Raw genomic sequence first — 20,662 nt, 5'->3', positions numbered from 1 at the left:
TAGTGATTGGGGGAATGGTGGCATCCTTGATAGCTATAGCCAAAATGGAGCTAGATGTCCTCATCTAAATCCTGAGGGTTCTTTTTGACTATGCAAAAGAGACTCCATTTTCTTCTTTTCCTTCTCATCTGTCTTAATCACGAAGAAATCATCCATTTTTTTATTTTGGGATATAGTTATTCTTGGCCTCTCTGCCTCATTTTTCTCTTACCTAACCTTACTGTGATCAGAGAAAGACCTAGCTTTAAAAAGCCAATGTCACCCCCTGCATCCAGGGCCTAATCAATATCTGGCACCTAGATCTAGATGACTCTGGAAGAGAAAGTGAAACTGGTAACTTTGTGCAGCACTCACTTAAATCCAATTCACTTGCATGTCATATTATCACCTCCCTGACATCATGATCCTTGAAAATGAAGGACAAACACAAGCATCTAAGCTAAGGAAAGGGACTGGTTTTGGAAGAAACATAATAAATTATGTTTTAAGCATGTTAAATTTGAGATGGCTATTGTGTCATCCAATTTGAAATGTTTAAAATGCAATTAGTAATTTGAGAATAGAACTCAGGAGAAAAATTAGAGCTGTATCTATAGATATGGGAATCATCTACATAGGTATGACCTGTCAAAGAAGAAGGATAAATAGGAGAAAAACTAGGAGAAAGTATATCACAAAAACATAGAAAGAAGAGATTATTTGTGAGGGGAGAATGACTATTAGAATCAAAGTGATCAGAAAGGTAAAGAATGATTATTATTCTTTGTTCTTCATTCTGAAGTGACATCACAGGTTAATGTCTTGATTCACATGTGAATTGGATTTAAATAAGGTGGAGTTGCTAAGTCATTAGCTCACTTTCTTCCAGCTTTATCAAAAACCATTGGCAATAATGGAAGTTAAGATGACTGTTGATGACCAGGGATGCAGATGATCCTAGTGTCTCTGATATCTGACCAAGCTCCAAGTATTCCACTGGGCCTGCTTTAGTCCTGGCCATGGTCATTGGAATAAGTTTCCTGCCCACTGAGCCAGAAAAATCTTTGTATACTTGAGGTAGAAATCTCCAAAACTCACCAATGGGTTTGAGACCATTGGTTGATGATGTTTAACGTTCATTCTCGAAGTAGACCATGACATCAGTGATGTCATGGCATGAGGTGATGCCATAACAAGCACATGAATTAAATTTGAGTGAGCAGGTGCTATGCCAACTCACAAGCCTCACTTTCTCCTCCAGACCTGTCTGAGTTCAGTGACCAGATTTGAATCAGGATGACTGAAGATGGTCCTGGATGTGAGACAATCAAGGTGAAGTGACTTTCCCAGGGTCACACAGCTAATAAATATCAAATGTCTGAGGCTAGATGAGAACTCCCTTTATCTTGACTCCAAGGCCAGTGCTCTATCCACTGTGTCACATAGCATTGTTTGCCCTCAATCTAGCTCACCTCAAATGACAAAGATGGTTTTACAGGGGTGTGGCCATTGTACATGTTACATTTCTTGGAGTCACAGTTGAGAATTGTATGAAGGTGACAATAAAAGTGAATGAGACACCCTTAAAAGTTCTCAATAAGTTCTCATATCAGAGTTATTTGTCTTCCTTGCACACCCATACATCCTTCAAAAAGGATAAAGATCATAAAAGGTCATTAGATTTGGCAATTAAGAGATCTTTGGTAATTTTGTAAAGAGTTGTTTCACTTGAATAAGGTGAGAAGCAATATTACAGATGGTTTACAAATAAGTGAGAAGAGAGTAATTAGAGGCATCTGTTATTTAGAAACTACCTTCTCATGGAGTTTGACTGAACTGAGTCTTAATCATGATAGGATGAGGCAAACATGGGTTTTGAGTATAGAACGTAGTATAGGGTTAAACTGCTTTACCAAGGTCTTGCAAAAATGAAGAGTGGAGAGTATATACTGTGTATGACATGATAGCCCAAAAAATAACTAAAAAGTGTTAAGTTTGAAGGTCATGATGAAGGATGAAGAATAGGGTTAGCTGTTGTAATGCACAGATAAAAACTGGAATAATAAAGAAAAGATTATTAAACAAAGGAATTTTGGAGCCTATGCTCATAGCTTTTGGAAATTGGAAATTGCAAGACCTGAGAGTCAGATAAAATGATTTCTAAAAATACAACTTTTGACCAAAAAGTTTGAAGGAAAAATATGTCAAATGAAAATATATCATAGTAATATAGAGTTCCATGTAAATATCTAAGTCTAAGAAAATGTATTAGTGGGAATTCCACATATCAATGTGATCAGAGGTCCAATTGTAATAAGGCATGAGGATGACAAAAGAGAACCCAGTCCTCCAGGTCTGTTTAATCTACTTCGTGTGGGGTCAACTCTTGAGGCTGCTTAGTTATCCTCTTCTTTGAGTATGCATAATAGAAGGCCCTGCTCTCTGCCTCAGAGCATTCAACAGATAGTCTGAAACTCCTTCCTTTCAGTATTCTGTGTGGTGAAGAAAATCATGTTGATTGGACACTGAACCAGAGCAGTAGTATAAAAGGCACTAGGAAATCTTTTTCCTTTTCCTTCCTTTTGGTTATTATGTGTAAGGGTGACTCTGTGATAGTCTGTTTTGCAACTGATGGAACAAACTTCTTGCAATATTGCCTTGCATCTCTCATGTTGCTGGAAAATCATATATATATATATACATATACATGCACAATGTATATATATATATATATATATATATATATATATATATGTATCCTAAATATGCACACATGTATATTTGCATACATGAATATTTACATGTAAGTTTATATATTTATATACTGATATCCAACATAAGCTTATGTATTTCTGTATCATGTGGTAGGCATATAGGCATATATGTATATATCACTTAATATCTATCTCTATATGTCTGTCTGTTTTTTTGTATCATTATTTGCCTTCTCAGTCAAATACAAAAGATAAGTTTCCATGATCTTGTCATTCTTTTAAATCAAAGATGGAAGGAAATTCCTCATCCCTTCTTGGGTTAATGTTGATTCTTTTGATTCAAAACAGTACATATTCATTAAAAATATATATGTAAAACCAAGCTGTTGTTGCTATAGATAGAAAGATACACACACATACACACACACACACACACACATTCAGATATCTGTGTGTGTGTGTGTATGTGTGTGTGTGCAATACCTGTCTATCAAAGAAAGCATTCTGTATGACAGAAATTAACTCTAATGAGAGTCAGCCTCTCTGCTCAACAACAGGAGGTAGAAGGATTAGATTATGATTTAGGTCTCAACTTGAGGTAGATAGCCTTGAAATGGGATGCCTGACCATTTAAAATATTTCCTCTGTGACCTTAGAGTTCTGTAGCAGGCTGTGGATTCAATTTGGTATGTGATTTGCTTTCTGCTTCCAATTTTTCCAAGCAATATTCCTTTATGGTTTCTGTAAATTTGGCATCCAGAATTTTTTTTCCTCTATCATGTCTTATGATGAGTCCAAATTCTTACATTCTTTTTTTTAATAACTTATAAGTAACTTATATTTTTCCACTTCTATTTTCTCTTTTGAGTTGTTTTAGTAATTCATATTTTAGACCTTGGGGCAGCCAGGTTGCAGAGTAGATAGAGCCACAACTAAGAATTGGGTGAAGGTCAACACTAAAAATAGATGAGAAGTCCTGAAAAACTCTCAGCACATCCTCATATCAGAGATATTTATTCTCTCTGAATACCCATACATCCTTCAAGAAAGATAAAAATTGGAAAAGGTCATTAGATTTGACAAATCAAAATCATCATTGGTAATTTTGGAAAGAGTTGTTTCATTTGAATAAACTGAGAAGCAGTATTGCAGATTGTTTATAAGTGAGAGGAGAGGAATTAGTGGCATCTATTATTCAGAGAATACCTTCTCATGGAGGTGGGCTGAGCTGGGTCTTAATCATAATAGGATGAGGTAGACGTGGGCTTTGAGTATAGAACTTAATAAAGGGTTGAACTGCTTCACCAAGGTCTTGAAATAAGAAAAAGTGGATAGTGTACCCTGTGAATCCTTGGGGTCAGGAGGATGGGAGCTTGAATCTGAGCTCAGACACTTGCCACTTACTGTAAGTCCTTGGGGAAATCAATTAACCTTGATTGCCTAGCATTCAAAACCATCTCGAGTCATTCTGATTCATATCTGGACACTGGTCTGAGATGACTCTGGAGGAAAAAGTGAGGTTGTTGACTTAGCACAGTATTCCCCCACTCAAATCCATTTCATGTGCTTGTCAAGGTATCACCTCCCTGATATCATGGTCTTTTTTGAGAGTGAAGGACAAACATTTTAGGCCTTAGCTCTAAACATGTTTATTTCTTTCAGGGTAATTTTTTGTCTGCTGATTCCTTCTCATTTCTTGTTGTTATTCATGTTCTGTGTTCTGTATTTATTTTCCTTTTGTGTTTCTTTTACTGAGTCCTAATTTCACTCCTTATATTTTTCTTCAGTTCTTTCACTAGATATTGCAACCACTCCGAGGATTCATATCACCATTCCATTGTATCAACAGGAAAATTATTCTCTTCACTTAAAATGTCTCCTATAATTCTTTTACTTCATACCATTTATTCTTTGTAATAGGAGGTTTTCTATGTTTGATAATGTCTGCAGACTCTCTTCTGTAGGAATTTCTTTTTGAGAATTTTATAACTTTTCTTTTTTTTTTCTTTTACTTTTTTCCTTTTGAAGGGGACCCATTTTTAGCTGTTTTGAGATGATAGTCTGAAGATTGTCATAAGAGACAAGCTTCTATTCACCTGTTTCTTTAGAAGTCCTACTTACCTCTTTTTAACAGTATTAAGGAATCAATTTAAAAGAGTTGTTGAAAGACAAAGAAAAGAACTTGGACAAATCATTCTTACCCAAGTGGCCAGAATCTTGTTGACTGTCCTTTCTGTACTTGGCTACACTGATCTCTGAAAAACAGATATAGTTTGTGGTCAGGGTTACACTTGAACCTCTCAGCTTCTTATAAGTTGGCAGATCTTTATTTTGTGAATATTCTTGTATATAAATAGTTTCCACTGAAAAAAATGTAAGCTCTTTGCAGGAAATTACTTCTTTTTTTTAATCTTTACAACACAAGGATATCAGACTGAATGGAAAATTCCTATAATTTTCCATTTATAAAAAAGAAAATAATAATGAGAGGGAAGGGATCCCTTTTGATTGAGGAATGGATGAACATGCTGTGGTATTTGAGTGTTACAGAATATTAGTGATATAATTTTGTCATGAAGGGTATGAAGAATTTAGACATTCTTGGGAAGCCATTTTTGGGGGGTTTTGGGAAGGCAATGGGGTTAAGTGACTTGCCCAAGGTCATACAACTAGGTAATTATTAAGTGTCTGAGATCAGATTTGAACTCAGTTCCTCCTGACTCCAGGGCCGGTGTTCTATCCACTGTGCCACCCAGCTGCCCTGGGAAGCCATTTTTGAACTAATGCAAAATAAGGTCAGAAAAAGTCAACAGAACATGCATAGTCCCTATAATAATACATAGAAAAATACCCTTCCTCTGGGTAAAATAGTGGTAGAGTTAAGTTTTACAGTGAGGTAAATGTTATTATATCTGGTCAATGACTTAGATTGTTTAAGTAATACCTTTTTTTGTCACATTAAATATTGTATAGGTAGGTATGTTAAAAATAGCCAAAAAAATAAGGAAAAAAAACTATGCTAAGATGCTAATGGTCTTTTATTGTGATTTCCCATTTTATACTAATTTTTCTTATTTTATAGTTTTTAAGACCTGATTTTTAAATATTATGAATAAGCAGCATTGTAAACTTCCTTCCTGCTTGACTAATATTAGCATCTGGAGGAGTGTGGACTTCATTTAAGCCTAACCATTCTATGTTTGTAATCACACCAGAGGTTTAGAGCTTTCTTTTTTAATCTTGGAAATTAATTTCTTGCACAATACAAATTATTGTCCTGGATGCAAACATGAAATATGCTTTCATATCTAAAAAAAGGTTAAGAGATTAATTTTGGGGCTTCAAATTTTTCATTTAGAGTGTATTTTGAAGATGCATTTTAAAAAGACAAATGACATATAATAGAAAGAAAATCTATCTTTTTTGGCAGAAAGATTTCAAATACAGCCTCTAATACCAAATAGCTGTCTGTATGGATCTTCCATAACCTCTCACTACAAACTACAAACTATAGAATAGACTACAAACTATAGAATAATTGCTGGTTTATCCTGATAGACAGAGTTTCCTCATCTTGAATTTCCTAATGAAATGGAATCAAAGGTTTAGTATACAAAAGTATATACATATATGCAAATATATGCATAATATATAAATGTAATTATAATTTAAAAATATTTTATGGGCAATTTGTTTGATAAAAATTATATCCTTTACATGTATTGTTTATTAATTTTTTCAATTAATTAAACCTCATTTAATTTTGATATTAAAAAAATTGAATTCTAAACTCCCTCTCTGATCTCCTCCCCATCCACTGAGATATGTTATCATTATAATGTGAAAACATGCAAAATATATTTCCATATTAGCCATATCACAAATAAAGCAAAAAAATTGAGAAAATTTTATTTCAATTTGTTTTCAGAGTTCATCAATTCTCACTTTGGAGACGAGTAGTATTTTTTCATCCTGAGTCCTTTGAAATTGTCCTGATCACTGCATTAATCAGAATAGCCATGTCTTTTATAGTTGATTATCATTACAGTATTGTTGATACTTTGTAAAATAATCTCACAAGTGTTCTCACTTCATTTTATATCTTTTTCTACAGGTTTTGTGTTTTTCTAAAATCATTCCCCTCATTATTTCTTATAGCACAATAATATCCCATAGTAATCACATGCCATAACTTGTTCAGTCATTTGCCAATTGAAAAGTATACCCTAAATTTCCATATTTTGCCACCACAAAAGAGTTACTCTAAATATTTTAGCCTGGGCCACCTACTAACTGTGTGACCATGGACAAGTCATTTAAACCTGTTTGCCTCAATTCCTCATAAAACAAACATCATAATGAACCTCATAAAATAAACTGTAGAAGGAAATGCCAAATAAATTCAGGATCTTTTTCAAGAAAATCCTAAGTGGGGGGCAGCTAGGTGGTGCAATGGATAGAGCACTGGCCCTGGAGTCAGGAGTACCTGAGTTCAAATCCGACCTCAGACACTTAATAATTACCCAGCTATGTGGCCTTGGGCAAGCCACTTAACCCCATTGCCTTGCAAAAAAAAAAAAAAAAAAAAAACCTAAAAATAAAAGAAACTCCCAAGTGGGGTCATGAAGAATTTGGCATAGATGAAATGAAAGAACAACCAAATATTGTTTGCATATATGGACTCTTTTCCTTTTCTTTTATCTCTTTGGGATAGAGTGCACGTAATAGTATTGCTGGATCAGAGTAGGTACAATTTTATAACTCTTTGGGCATAGTTCCAGATTGTTCTCCATAATGGTTAGACCAGTTCACTACTCTACCAGCAGTTAATTATTATACCTATTTCCCCTCATTCCCTCCAGTATTTGTCATTTCTAATAGATGTGAAGAATATCTGAAAAGTTCTTTTAACTTGCTTCTTTTTGTAATTGATAGTGATTTTTTCATGTAGTTTTGGATAGCTTTGATTTATTTTTCTGAAAACTGCTTTTGACCATTTATCAATTGAGAGATGGCTCTTAGTTTTATAATTTGACTCAGTTCCTTATATATTTGAGAAACGGGCCTTTGCCAGAGAAACTTGATATAATTTGGGGGAGAATTTGCTTCATTTTCTATGGTAACTTAGCAAAATGTAGTTTTTCTGATTATTTCTTTTAATTAGATCTATTTTTGCTTTTTTTTTTGTCTGAAATCATTATCACGAATCCTGCCTTTCTTTTTAAACATTAAAGCTTAATAGATTCTATTCTAGTACTTTATTTTAACTATGTGTGCATTTTTCTGTCTCTTGTAAATAGCATAATGTTGGATTTTATTTCTAATTCATTTTGCAGTTTCCATTTTATTGATGAATTCATCCTATTCATATTCGTAGTAAGGATTACTGATTATGTATTTTCATCAATCCTTTTTTCTAGTTATCTTCCTCTTTCTCTTTTGATCCTGTTCCTCTTCAAAAATCATTTCTGACCAATGTCTTCCATAATCTTTCTTCCCTTTTATTATCACAACCCTCAAATCTTAACCCATTCCCCACCTATTTTCTTATTGAATAAAATTGGGTAAAAGATAATGAAATCTATTATCCAAATAAGCATGTGTGTATGTGTGTGTGTGTGTGTATGTATATATATGAGAGTATGTATATATATATATATTTATATATATATACATATATTTATATATACTTGTTATAAATGAATGAAAACAAAAACCTGCTAGAGTGAGAAAATTGTGCATTTTATTCATGAACCTTGCAAGATACACCTTGCAAGATATGGCTACCTCACCTGTCCTGAGGCACAAATTGGTCTTGGAACATCAGGTAATTTATAGTCTTCAGAAACTCTTTCCCCTCCCTCTTGGATTTTCATAGGCTCTCAGGGTTTGAGTTGCAATCTAAGAGGTCCACCCATTCCATGACATGCCCCTAATATGATTTCCCACACACATCATAGGATACATGATATGCTAATGAAACCCAATTGTCACAGGGGGTGTGTGGGTTAATATTCAATTACCTAATTGCACAAACTCAGGTGCATTAGGTCAAGACCTCTCCAACACTCTTGACCAGTTGAGTACCAGTTTTGGGTTTGCTCTCCCTGGAATGGGATTAGGAAAACTCTCCCAATCTTGTGATTGGCTGGGTCATTCCCCCTTTGTAATGAATTCCCTAAGGGCTCCCCTCCACACCCTGTGAAGACCACCACCCTACATTCCTCACATACTCTTTGAAACAATTTATTTGTGAGGGAGATGCAAACATTGCCTGTCACCCCACCTATGTATGTGTGTGTGTACATATAAGTATGTATATTTTTTTCTAGAGGCAATAGAATGCTAATGAAAACATGTGAATATGGAAATAACATCATCCAATGTATTCTATAAGAATATCTATTTGACAACTGTATGTTGACTGGTTTGGAGTAGACCACCTGGAATAAGCAAAATAAATAAAGGAACTATTGGTATAGTTCATGCCTGAACAATAGGTTGAACCTGAGGAGATTGTGGCATGAATAGAGAAAAGAAGGGAGAAGTGAAAAATTTTCTGGAAGGACAATTGATAAAATTTGAACAATTGATATGACACATTAGGAGTCAATCAGTCAGGCAAAAATCATATATCTAGTACAGAGTTCTGGATATAGAAACACTAGCAGAAAAAAAAAATGATAGCTGCCCTAACACTGTTTATATTCTTATAGAAAAAAATGGCACAGAAATTGTTGGTTCTCTTTTTTTAAAAAAAAAGAATATATATATATATATATATATATATATACTTATTTTCATCCATATGCACATATGTATTCTTAAGTTAAACTTTTAAAATATTTTAAATATTTTAACATTTAATATTTTTAAGTTAAAATTCTCCTTACTTCTCAATGAGTACCATGACATCAGGGAAATGGTGCTATTACATGCAAATAAGGGTTGTCCTAACCTCATTTTCTTCTCCCAAGCCATTTAGAGAGAGTTACAGATGCAATGGGAGATATTTCCCAAGTTACAGTTTGACTGAAGCAATGTCCATTCAGTCATTAAAGTTAGGTAAGAAAGAGATTAGGTAAAGAGGTCAAGAATGACCACTTTAAAAAAAATGGGAAGGTAAGATTTCAATGGCTTCTCAGCCCCTTTTGCATAGACCAAATTTAAAAAAAAAATGGGGAAGGGAGAACCCTTAGGATTTAGCAGGGAATTAGAGATGAAAGGAGAGAGATAAAGAATGGACATGTATATACCATATCTTGAAAATCACTAGTATTTGTATATTTTTTAATTTTTATTATTTTTAGGTTTTTGTAAGGCAAAAGAGGTTAAGTGGTTTACCCAAGGCCACACAGCTAGGTAATTATTAAGTGTCTGAGGCCCAATTTGAACTCAGGTACTTCTGACTCCAGAGCTGGTGCTCTATTCACTGCTCCACCTAACTGCCCCATATTTGTATATTTTAAAAGAATATTTTCAGTCATAACCAGTTTTTTTTTTTTTTTTTTTTAGGTTTTTGCAAGGCAAATGGGGTTAAGTGGCTAGCCCAAGCCCACACAGCTAGGTAATTATTAAGTGTCTGAGCCTGAATTTGAACCCAGGTACTCCTGACTCCAGGGCCGGTGCATAACCAGTTTTTGAAGAACATGTACTAGCTTTCAACAATATTATTCAGCTAAGTTACTCGTGAAATGGGAATTTGTGGACTGCCCAGGGAACCTATTCACTCTTCCACTGGAAAAATGAATATTGTTCTCATTAACTTTAAACATTCATTGTATTCATTGGAACATAATCTATTTGTTATCTAGAAATTGTGCATGCAAAATTATGTGACTGAAAGCAAAAAACATACATACATATTTGTATACATACCTATATATGTACATGTATCTATATATACACAAATATATACGAAATACCATCATGCATACATAAAATCATAAATGAGTGAAGAAAAACAAGAACAGAAATAAACATAGGACACTGTTCATGAACTGGTCTCCATCTGAGTACAAATGAAACCCCCTGTAGATTTCATCAGAACTCACTGGCAGGCAAGCTCTGCTTAGGAATTGCTCAAGTCTGAAAATAGATCTGGTTTTTCAGATGCAGCTCAAGGTGTATTGGCAGACCAAGAACATGTCCGAACTATTGCTGTCTTTAGCAACTTCTTACTCATACTCTTGTGATGGCATTCACACCTAACTAAAGTTTGGTATTACAAATATATGTCTATGTAAATATAAGTAAGTTCATATTTATAGTTTGTATTACATGCATACATAAGATATTTTCATATATATTGTACAGTTTTGTAATTTTTTTACACTGCCATCTTTAATTAGGTGAACCTCAAGCAATTTAGTTTTTTCACAAAGAAAAAATTAACATGTTAGAAAATGATATTGGAGAAATAATTGACTCCCATATGTGGAGCTAATAGAATCATTCTGATAGGATAAACTTACATTTTAGTGTAAAATGTGAATTCTATAGTTAGTTTCTCTTGAATGAGATTCAAAAATATCTTCTCTGTCATTAATATTGTTGCCATATTTTTCACTGCCATCTAGCATTTATTTTAAAATAAGATATGATATTGTTCTATTAATTTATTGGAATAAGAGCTTTTCAGCATTTTACATACATCTGTAATGAGACTATTTTGGCTCTGTGGGAAGTAAAATCCATACAATAGCATCAGAAAACTAAGTAAACATTTTGAAATAAAAGCAAGTATCCAAAAAAATTGTAGACAGGTTTCAATTGAAAAAAATTGTGAGATGAGTTGTTTATATATTAATAGGTGATTAAAAAAAAACCACAGCCCTAGAATTGTAGAGAAATGTAAATAAGACAGATTTTGAGAGTGTATTTGTTCTTAGGAAATAAAAAAAATGGGATAGATATTATATAGGTTTGGATACTATGCTACTGAGAATTCAAGGAAGAATGATATGGAAATCACTATCACACATAATAGAGTTGTATAAAATGGAGAGTATTCAAAGAGTCATCCCATGAATTTCATTTTCTTGTATTGGACAATGGAAGATTTAGCTCTTTAGTATTACTCCCCCCAATACATGTAATTTGGTATAGAAATAAATAAATTAAATTCAACTCAAAAGGTGAGTGGGAAAAATGGATGACAGGGTATAGAATGTGTTAAGAAAAAATCATAAAAAGAGGGGAGTTGAAAGTTAAGGGAAAAGAAAAGTAAAAACCTGTGATGAAGGGAGGAACAGAACTAAATTGTGACTTATAGATCATAACTGTTAAACAAATGTCCTTTCTTATTATTTTTGAAGAGGAGAATTATGGGAGGAATAAAAACTGAATTAGTTCCAAAATGTCAAATTGGAGTTTAATTTGAGGTACAGCATGGCAAAAAAGATAGAAAACTATTATTAAAACCAGGAAGATCTGGTCAGGATCCACCCTTGAAATGTCTGTGTTAACTTAGGTAAGTAACCTGAACTCTCAGTGCTTTAGACACTTTTTTCTAAGTCAGAGGTGATATCAAGTTCTAATGGTAGAAATTTCCAATTTCATTTTATTTTACCAATGAAACCACAGGCTAAGCTCAAGTTACTATACATATTCAAATGATCTACTATAGTCTCATGTCACACTTGATAAAATAGTCAAGTTCCCTTAAAATATCACAGTTAAATTCTAAATCAGACAATGGCATTTTTAACAAAATGAACTTGCTCTGAAATTCCAAACAGATAGACACAGCACAAAAAGTGTTGTGGTTTTGAAGGAATTTAGAATAAGAAAGATGTAATTTGAAAAATTCATAAGGTTAAAAGCTTCTATGCTTTGAGAATAGATATATGTTAGATGGGTTTTAGAAGTCAATCTATTGCCAAATTTGAATTGTTCATATGATTGAATAAATGAACAAATGAATGAAATAAAAAGCTTAGATAGAACCTTACAATGGGCAATGTGCTGTACTATAAACATAGAGGACAAAAGTAAAACATCTAGACAGTTCTTATTGCCAGAGAACTCACATGAGTTCAACAAGATTTTTGGAAGACCTCAACAGAGCTAAGGATATGATTGTATAGTGGGCAGTAAAGTCCAGTAATTCAGATGTTTCATAGACATGACAGATTTAAGTTCCAGTGAATCTGGGGAGCATTGGCATATAGAAAATTCCAGGAGGCAAGTAATACAGGTTAATTGTTGTATAAAAGGAATGGTAACTATTGTACAACATAAAGTTTGAAGTCAAGAAGTAGAATGAAAAAATAAGCAAAAAAAAACAATATGAGTATAAAAATTTTACTATGGTAACAAGAACAATCAAGATACAAACTCAGAAGACAATGATGTCAAAATAACTATGAGCAAAGCCTAACAGGAAAAAAAAATGAATTGCACACTTACTCAAAAAGAACTCTTGGGAGAGTTTTTTTTTTTTAATTGATATCCAAAATAAAGAATGGTAAAGGAAAAACTGGGTAAAGAAATGATAACAAGGTAAGAAAAAATGAAAAGGTAATTAACTATTTGGTAAAAGAGGCACAGTAACACTGAAGAAAATAATTATGCTAAAAATAAGATGACTAAATTTTAAAAGAAGTGTAAAACTTCACCGAGGAAAATAACTCCAAAAAAATCAAAATTCTCTAAAAGGAAAAAGAGGTACATAAGCTCATTGGAGAAAATGATTCTATAAAAAATAAAATTGCACAATTGGAAACCAATGATTCCACAAAATATCAAGAAACAATAAAAAAATCAAAAGAAATAAATGAATAGAAGAATGTGTGAAATATCTCATCATAAAGTAACAAAAAAAGAGATTGAGTAGAGAAAACTTAAGAATGCTATTATTGAATATGATAATCACAGAAAGAGCCTGCATATCACCCTTTAAGAAATTATAAAGGAAAACTTCTGATATCCTAGAACCAGAGGGTATAATAGAAATTAAAAGAATCCATCAATGACTGCATGAAAGAGATCTGAAAATTTAAACTGTTAGGAAAACTATACTTCAAGGAGTCAGAAAGAAACCAATCAAATAAATAAAATCACACTTAACATCACAGAAGATTTAGTAGCTACCACATTAAAGGAGCAGAAAGGGCTAAGAATATGATGTTCTAAAAGGCAAAAGAGTGAGGATTGCATTTAAGAATAACATACCCATTAAAACTGAGTATATGTTCCTATAAGATATATTTATATATACACACATATAATATATATACACATATAATATGAATACACACATACATACATATATATACATATATATGACTTTTATAAACACACACACACACACACACACATACACAAATACTATAGAAATCTATTTTTTCCAACAGACAATTAACAAGGAAAGGGGATTAGAGAAAAGGGAGGCTGATTAAAAGGGAGAGGGGATAAAGGAAGAAAGTAGTCAAACTGTGAATCTGAATGGGTTAAATTCACACATAGAAAGGAAGTGGATAACCGAATAGAATAGATACCAAATCCAGCAATATGAGCTTACAAAAAAACATATCTAAAACATAGAAACACACATAGATTTAATATTTGACTCTGGAACAAAATTTATTATGCTTTCACCAAAGAAAAAAGTGGTAGAAGTTAACATTCATGTTCTCAGAAAAAGTAAAATAAAAAATAGATCTTACTAAAAAACATTAACAAGGAAACTATATTTTGCTAAAAGTCATCTTAGAAAAGTAATATCAACACAAAGCATGTAGTCACCAAAAAAGCATAGCATAAAAATCTTTAAATAAAAAGTTAAATGAATTATAATAGGAAATAGAGAGTAAAACTAAAACTATAGTAGTAAGGCATTTTAAAGTTTCCCTCTCAGAACTAAATAAATATAACCATAAAATAAATTTTTAAAAAACTGTAAAGAAAGATTTCTTGAAGTTAAGATGGTGGTGAGAAGCAAGGAATTTCTCAGTGTTTTTTCCCCAAAACAACTTTTTTTTTTTAGATTTTTACAAGGCAAGCAGGGTTAAGTGACTTGCCCAAGGCTGCACAGCTAGGTAATTACTAAGTGTCTGAGATGGGATTTGAACCCAGGTACTCCTGACTCTAGAGCCTGTGCTTTATCCACTATGCCACCTGGCTACCCCCCCCAAACAACAACTTTAAAAGAAGCCTCTAAACATTTCTGAAAGCAACAGAATCTACAAAAAACCAAAGTGTCACAACATTTCAGCTCAAGATATCTTCAAGCAACTTCAGATATTGTCTGGCTTTTGGGAATAAAATGGGGGGAGGTATCCCAGTCTAGGTGAGGGGATAAATTGGGAACTCAGTGGGAAGCTCTTAAGCCACAGCACAATTCAGGTCCTGGCTCAGCAGGCCAATGATACAGAAGGTCATCATTGGGGGCCCCAACTTCACTACTGAAGGCAAAGTTGGAGCTCCAGAACAACAGCAGGTAGAACTGAGATAGGCTACCCTAATTCAGGGAGAAAACTTCAAGCACCTGAGATGTCAGAGAGGAAATACAGGGTTCAGAGTCCAGTCCTCAGCAAAACCATTTGGAATTGGATCCCCTTTGTCCCAGGAGCAAAACTCAGTCTTTGAAATGAGAACAAAAGTAAAACAAAACAAAATAAAACAAACAAAAAAAGCTCTAACCATAGAAAGTTATTTATTATATTGAAAGGGAATATTTTTAAAAATGCCATCTCAGAAGAGGAAAGCAATGATAAAAAGTCTATAGAGGAAAGCAAAGATAAAAAGTCTATATGTGAAACCTCAAAGAGGTTAATGAATTGGTCTCAAATCCAAAAGACCTCTTGGAAGAACTCAAAATGAATTTTAAAAAATCAAAGAAGAGAGGAAGAAGAAAAATTGAGAAAATAAATGAGATTAGATAGGTCCAAAAGAAGTCACAATAAATTACAGCAATCTACTATTTGACAAACCCAAAGACATTAGCTTCTGGGAAAAGGACTATTTGACAAAAATTGTTGGGAACACTGGAAATGGCAAAAACTAGGCATAGATCCACATCTGACACCCTCTACCAAAATAAGGTCAAAATGGGTACAAGATTTAGACATAAAGAGCCATACCATAGATAAATTAATAGACCAAAATACTCTGTCAGATCTATGTGGAAGGGACAAATTTATGACCAAGCAAGAATTAGAGAACATTATGTGTGGGATAAAGTTTTGAGATTTCTTCAGTAAAATATTACAGATTGAATCTGGTTAGCTATGTGCCCCTCCTCCCTAGACAAAGCAAACTTCTGGGATATTGTTGAAGAGTCAACTGACTTTATTTTATCTTTTGATGTCTGGAGAATCATTCAATTCCTGGGACTAAAAGATAATCCAGTTTCAGTTTGAAATTTATGTTCTTTTCCCTAGTTCAGTTTGCTTTGTTTGAATTCTATGCCCCTTTCCCTACGGTAGTTTTTGTGTTTAGATTGCAAAACCACATTCCTCATTAATGAGGGTGGGTCAGTGGGTGGGTGGGTGGGTGGGGGGAATCAAGTTAGGATAAGTGTGATTCTTGAACCTTTCAATTTTGCCTCAATCTCTCCAATTGGTTGTGGCCCATTTCTCGAGAATGAATAATGCCTTCTCTTCATACCTTGAGAGATCTCCAAAATTTATTTAAGTGGCATTTGTCCCACACAATTATAAAATGCAAAATGAATGATTTTGACTATAATAAATTAAAAACTTTTTGCACTAATAAAATCAATGCAGCCAAAATTAGAAGGAAAGAAGAAAGCTGGGAAACAATCTTCACAACCAGGAGTTCTGATGAAGATCTCATTTATAAAATATATAGAGAATTGGATCAAATTTATAAGATCACAAGTCATTCCAGAATTGATAAATGGTAAAAGGATATGAACAGACAGTTTTCAAATGAAGAAATTAAAGCTATATATATAATCATTTGAAAAAATGCTCCAAATCACTATTGATTAGATGCAAATTAAAACAACAATGAGCTATTATCTCACACAGATTAGCCCAGATGAGAAAAAGGGAAGATGATCCATGTTGGAGAGTTTGTGGGAGGATTGGGACATTGATGCATTACTGGTGGAGTTGTGACCAGATCCAACCTTTCTGGAGAGCAATATGGAACTATGCCCAAAGAGCAATAAAACCATTCATACCCTATGACCCAGTAATTCCAATTCTAGGACTATATCCAAAAGAAATTATTAAAAAATGGGAAAAGTTCTACATGTTCCAAAATATTCATAGCAACTCTTTTTGTAGTGGCAAAGAATTGGAAATTGAGGGTATGTCCATCAATTGGGGAATGGCTAAACAAGTTATGGTACATGAATACTATGGAATATTATTGTTCTATAAGAAACCATAAATGGTCGGACTCTAAAGAAGCATGAAATGACTTAAGGGATTTGATGCTGAGTGAAAGGAGTAGAGCCTAGAGAACAATGTACACATCAACAACATTATGAGATGAACAATCTTGATGGAAGCAACTCCTCTCTACAGTCCAGAGCTAGGACAACTGCATTTGACTGGTTATTGACTATTTTATCTCCAACCAGAAGAAGAAAAACAAAACAAAACACACAGGAAAAAAAAAAACTACCCTCCCAAATCTGATGAACACTTTATAAAAATTATCTCTTATGTATCTCTTTCCCTTAATCTTAATTCCTCATGCCAAAAATTACTAATTTGTAAATATTTTTAAAACAATATGTTTGTAGAATGCTAACCTGACTGTTCCGTGCTGAGGGAGGCGGGTGGGAAGTGAGGTTGGAGGGAAATTTTGTAACTTGGAATTATGTATGTACAAAAGGATGAAAATAAATAAATTAATAAAATTTAAATTTAAAATGTAGAAATCAAATAATCAAGAAGGAAGTTAAGGAGGTACATAGAATTTAGGAAAGTTAGGCATTCTAGACTTCTGGACAAAATTGAATGTGAATAGAAAGGAATATACTTTCTTCTTTGTGGCACTAACACCAAGTTTTATATTAGGACATAAAAATTTCACAGTCAAATACAGAAAGGTAGACATATTAAATGCATCCTTTTCAGATCATGATACAATAAAAATTATTTGCAATAAAAAGCCATGGAAAGATAAATGAAAAATTAAGTGGATACTAAATAACCTAATTTTAAAGAATGAGTGTGTCAAACATAAATCATAGAAATAATTAACAATTGCATCGAAGACAATGGCAATGATGGGACATCATATCAAGAATTGTGGGATGCAGTCAAAGTAGTCATTAGGGAAATTTTATATTTCTAAATGCTGACATAAAAATATATAAATAAGAACAGTAAATTGGACATGTAACTAAAAAGCTAGATACATTTCCAACTAAATTCCAAATGATAAATTTTGAAAATCAAAAAGAGAATTTAATAAAATTGAAAGTAAAAATACTATTGAACTAATAAATAAAACTAAGAGTTGGTTTTTCAAAAAAATCCAACAAAATAGATAAACCTTTGGTTAATTTGATTTAAAAAAAAAGAAAAAACCCAAATTACCATCATCAAAAATGAAAAATGTGAACTCATTACCAATAAAGATGAAATTAAAGTAATAATTCAGATTTATTTTGCCCATCTGTATGCCAATAAATCTGATACTATAAGTGAAATGGATGAATATTTAAAAAAATATAAATTGCCCAAATTAATTGAAGAGGAAATAAAAATACTTAACTCCATTTCAGAAAAAGTATTTGAACTCCTTAAGGAAAAAAAAATCTACTGAGTCAGATGGAATTAAAAGTGAATAGGGGCAGCTGGGTGGTGCAGTGAATAGAGCACCAGGCCTGAAGTCAGGAGTACCTGAGTTCAAATCTTTCCTCAGACATTTAATAATTGCCTGACTGTGTGACCTTGGTTAAGCCACTTAACCCCATTGCCTTAAATAAATAAAAAAAAATTTAAAAAACAATAGAGGACATAGGAATAAATGAAATTTCCCTTGACACAAGCAATATCTTAACTTAAGCCATCAGCAAGCCTTATGTGGAATGGAATTAAACTAGAAGCATTCCCAACAAGATCAGGAATGAAATAAGATGACTGTTATTTAATATTGTATTAGAAATGTTAGCTTTCACAGTAAGAGAAGAAAAAGAAATTGAAGGGATTATAATAAGCATTAGGGTAAAAAAATATTACTTTTTGCAAATGATATGACTATATTTAGAGAACCCTAAAGAATCAATTACAAATTTTAAAAAAAATAAATTAATTGAAACAATTGCAACTTTAACAAAATTACAAGATCTAAAATAAATCCACTTACATCATCATCACTTCTATTTACTAACAATAAAACTCATCACAAAGAGAAAGAAGCAGACACTACATTTAAAATAACTACAGACAATATAAAATACTTGGTAGCCTACCTATTATTTACTATCTGTATACAATTACAAAACACCCGCTACAAAAATAAAGATGGTTCTGAACATTTGGAGAAATAGTACTAGTTCATGGGTAGATTGAGCTAATAGAACAAAAAGACAATTCTACATAAGTTAATTTACCTAATCAGTGCCAATAACAAACATGATTTTATAGAGATACAAAAAATAACAAAATTCATCTGGAAGAATAATTGGTCACAAATATCAAGGAAATCAGTGAAAAAAATGAGAGTGGATCTCCTAATGGTCCCTGGCTTTGAGCTATATTTGTTTTGGTTTGTTATTTAGTAGTTCAGTTCTGTCTAACTCTATGATTCCATGGACCATAGACTGCCAGGCCCTTCTGTCTGTCCAAGCTCATGTTTGTTTGCTTCTATGATACTGTTTATTCATCTCATCCTGTTGTCTCCTTTTTCTGTTGCTTTTTATCTTTCCAATGATTACAGCCTTCTTATATTGTCTAAATGTTTACATTTCAGCTTCAGTATTTGACCTTCCAGTGAGTAACCTGAATTAATTTCCTTATGTATTAACTGATGTTACTTACTGTCCAATGAACTCTTTGAAGTCTTCTCTAACACCACAACTGGAAAGTGTCGTTTATGTAACTTTCAACTTTCCTTATAATTCAACTCTCACAACCATACACTATCTCTTGAAAAAACATACTTTTGACTACATAATAGATTCTTTTTTTTAGGCTTTTGCAAGGCAAATGGGGTTAAGTGGCTTGCCCAAGGCCACACAGCTAGGTAATTATTAAGTGTCTGAGACTGGATTTGAACCCAGGCAATCCTGACTCCAGGGCCAGTGCTTTATCCACTGTGCCACCTAGCTGCCCCTACATAATAGATTCTTTATAGGCAAGTTGATGTTTGGCTTTTTTTGGTATGTTGTTCAAATTTGCCATGGCTTTCCTTCGAAGGACAACGTGTTTTTTTAATTTCTTGACTGCACTTACTGTCTGTGGTAACCATTGGGCCAAAGAATTTAAAATGTGACGATGCTTCAATTTTTTTTGCCTCCTTTTGCCAGGAAGTGTTGGGACAAGTTGCCAAGATCATAAGTTTTCTCATGTTAAGCTCCAAGTCAGCTTTCATATTCTCCTTTTTTACCTTCATCAAGAGACTTCTAAATACCTTTTCACTTTTTGACATCAGAGTGATGTCATCTGCATATCTAAGATTATTGATACTTTCCTGGCACCCTTAATTCCTCCTTTTGATTCATACAGCCTAGCATTTCACACAATGTACTTTGCATAAAAATTAAATAAATAAGGTGGCAATACACAGCCCTTTCATACTTCTTTTTCCAATCTTAAACCAACAACATGTTCCATGTTAGGTTCTTTCTTGGCCTACATACAGGTTCTTTCAGAAAAAAGTAAAATCATCCTTTACTCCTATCTCTTTGATGACTTCCCTTATTTTGTTGTAATCTATAGAGTCAAAACTTTTAGAATAGTCAACGTAGAAGAAGTAGAAGTTTTTTCTGGAACTCCCTTGCTTTCTCCAGGATCCAGAGAATGTTGGTAATTTGTTCT

The sequence above is a fragment of the Macrotis lagotis genome, chromosome X (genome assembly GCF_037893015.1).
Source record: "Macrotis lagotis isolate mMagLag1 chromosome X, bilby.v1.9.chrom.fasta, whole genome shotgun sequence".
Classification (NCBI taxonomy): Eukaryota; Metazoa; Chordata; class Mammalia; order Peramelemorphia; family Peramelidae; genus Macrotis; species Macrotis lagotis.
Note: the sequence above shows the minus strand (reverse complement) of the source record.